Here is a 2,844-nt window from a genome sequence, read left to right as displayed (position 1 = left end):
CCTATTGGTTAACAGCCGAACGCGCTAACCATTGCGCCAAGGAAGCCCAAAAGTTTAATGCTCGTCAGGTATTGTGTAAAAACCTTGACTTTTTACGTCACATCTGAGACCTCACAACACCGCTCCCGGATGGGCTCGAACCACCAACCTATTGGTTAACAGCCGAACGCGCTAACCATTGCGCCACGGAAGCCCAAAAGTTTAATGCTCGTCAGGTATTGTGTAAAAACCTTGACTTTTTACGTCACATCTGAGACCTCACAACACCGCTCCCGGATGGGCTCGAACCACCAACCTATTGCTTAACAGCCGAACGCGCTAACCATTGCGCCACGGAAGCCCAAAACCTAAATGCTCGTCAGGTATTGTGCAAAAAACTTGACTTTTTACGTCACATCTGAGACCTCACAACACCGCTCCCGGATGGGCTCGAACCACCAACCTATTGGTTAACAGCCGAACGCGCTAACCATTGCGCCACGGAAGCCCAAAAGTTAAATACTCGTCAGGTATTGTGTAAAAACCTTGACTTCTTACGTCACATCTGAGACCTCACAACACCGCTCCCGGATGGGCTCGAACCACCAACCTATTGGTTAACAGCCGAACGCGCTAACCATTGCGCCACGGAAGCCCAAAAGTTAAATGCTCGTCAGGTATTGTGTAAAAACCTTGACTATTTACGTCACATCTGAGACCTCACAACACCGCTCCCGGATGGGCTCGAACCACCAACCTATTGGTTAACAGCCGAACGCGCTAACCATTGAGCCGCGGAAGCTCAGAAATTAAATGGTTGTCAGGTGTTGTGGAAAAACTTTGGCTTTCTACGTTACATTTGAGACCCCACAACACCTCTCCCGGGTGGGCTCGAACCACCAACCTTTCGATTAACAGCTGAACGCGCTAACCATTGCGCCACGGAATCCCAAAAATTGAATGCTCGTCAGGTATTGTGTAAAAACCTTGACTTTTTACGTCACATCTGAGACCTCACAACACCGCTCCCGGATGGGCTCGAACCACCAACCTATTGGTTAACAGCCGAACGCGCTAACCATTGCGCCACAGAAGCCCAAAAGTTAAATGTTCGTCTGGTGTTGTGGAAAAACTCTGACATTTTACGTTACATCTGAGACGTCACAACACCGCTCCCGGGAGGGCTCGAACCACCAACCTTTCGATTAAGAGCTGGACGCGCTAATTACTGCGCCACGGAAGCCCAAAAATTAAATGTTCGTCAGGTATTGTGGAAAAACTCTGACATTTTACGTAACATCTGAGACGTCACAACACCGCTCCCGGATGGGCTCGAACCACCAACCTTTCGGTTAACAGCCGAACGCGCTAGCCATTGCGCCACGGACGCCCAAAAATTAAATGGTTGTCAGGTATTGTTGAAAAGTTACGACTTTTCACGCTACATCTGAGACCCCACAAATCCTCTCTCGTTTGGGCTCGAACCACCAACCTTTCGGTTAACAGCTGAACGCACTAACCATTGCGCCACGGAAGCCCAAAAATTAAATGGTCGTCAGGTATTGTAGAAAAACTTTGGCTATTTACGTTACATTTGAGATCCAAAAACACCGCTCCCGGGTGGGCTCGAACCACCAAGCTATTGGTTAAAAGCCGAACGCGCTAACCATTGAGCCACGAAAGATCAGAAAATAAATGGTTATCACGTATTATGGAAAAAGTTTGACTTTTTACTTCACATCCTAGACCTCACAACACCGCTCCCGGATGGGCTCCAACCACCAACCTTTCGATTGACAGCCGAACGCGCTAACCATTGAGCCACGGAAGCTCAGAAATTAAATGGTTGTCAGGTATTGTTGAAAAGTTACGACTTTTCAAGCTACATCTGAGACCCCACAAAACCTCTCTCGTTTGGGCTCGAACCACCAACCTTTCGGTTAACAGCTGAACGCGCTGACCATTGCGCCACTGAAGCCCAAAAATTAAATGTTCGTCAGGTATTGTGGAAAAACTCCGACATTTTACGTTACATCTGAGACGTCACAACACTTCTCCCGGATGGGCTCGAACCACCAACCTATTGGTTAATAGCCGAACGCGCTAACCATTGTGCCACTGAAGCCCAAAAATTAAATTTTCGTCAGGTATTGAGGTAAAACTTTGACTTTTTACTTCACATCTGAGGCCTCACAACACCGCTCCCGGATGGGCTCGACCCACCAACATTTCGGTTAACAGCCGAACGCGCTAACCATTGAGCCACGGAAGCTCAGAAATTAAATTGTTGTCAGGTATTGTGGAAAAACTTTGGCTTTCTACGTTACATTTGAGACCCCACAACACCTCTCCCGGGTGGGCTCGAACCACCAACCTTTCGATTAACAGCTGAACGCGGTAACCATTGCGCCACGGAAGCCCAAAAATTAAATGCTCGTCAGGTATTGTGTAAAAACCTTGACTTTTTACGTCACATCTGAGACCTCACAACACCGCTCCCGGATGGGCTCGAACCACCAACCTATTGGTTAACAGCCGAACGCGCTAACCATTGCGCCACGGAAGCCCAAAAATTAAATGGTCGTCATTTATTGTGCAAAAACTTTGGCTTTCTACGTTACATTTCAGATCCCACAACACCGCTCCCGGGTGGGCTCGAACCACCAACCTATTGGTTAACAGCCGAACGCGCTAACCATTGAGCCACGGAAGCTCAGAAATTAAATGGTTGTCAGGTATTGTGGAAAACCTTGACTTTTTACGTCACATCTGAGACCTCACAACACCGCTCCCGGATGGGCTCGAACCACCAACCTATTGGTTAACAGCCGAACGCGCTAACCATTGCGCCACGGAAGCCCAAAA

The 2,844-nt window shown here is 48.3% G+C and overlaps 1 non-coding gene across 1 annotated transcript; it reads right to left on the bottom strand.

The window, feature by feature from the left end:
- Positions 1-1,737: 1,737 nt before the first annotated feature.
- TRNAD-GUC (transfer RNA aspartic acid (anticodon GUC)) lies at positions 1,738-1,810 on the bottom strand. Its single transcript has one exon. It is a non-coding gene; the product is annotated as a tRNA-Asp (tRNA).
- Between the last annotated feature and the right edge of the window lie 1,034 nt (positions 1,811-2,844).

Source organism: Phalangium opilio, unplaced genomic scaffold, assembly GCF_054372755.1.
Source record: "Phalangium opilio isolate 3A_F unplaced genomic scaffold, DU_Popi_V2 ptg000390l_1, whole genome shotgun sequence".
NCBI classification, from domain to species: domain Eukaryota; kingdom Metazoa; phylum Arthropoda; class Arachnida; order Opiliones; family Phalangiidae; genus Phalangium; species Phalangium opilio.
Note: the sequence above shows the minus strand (reverse complement) of the source record. Positions and strands in the feature narration are given on the sequence as shown.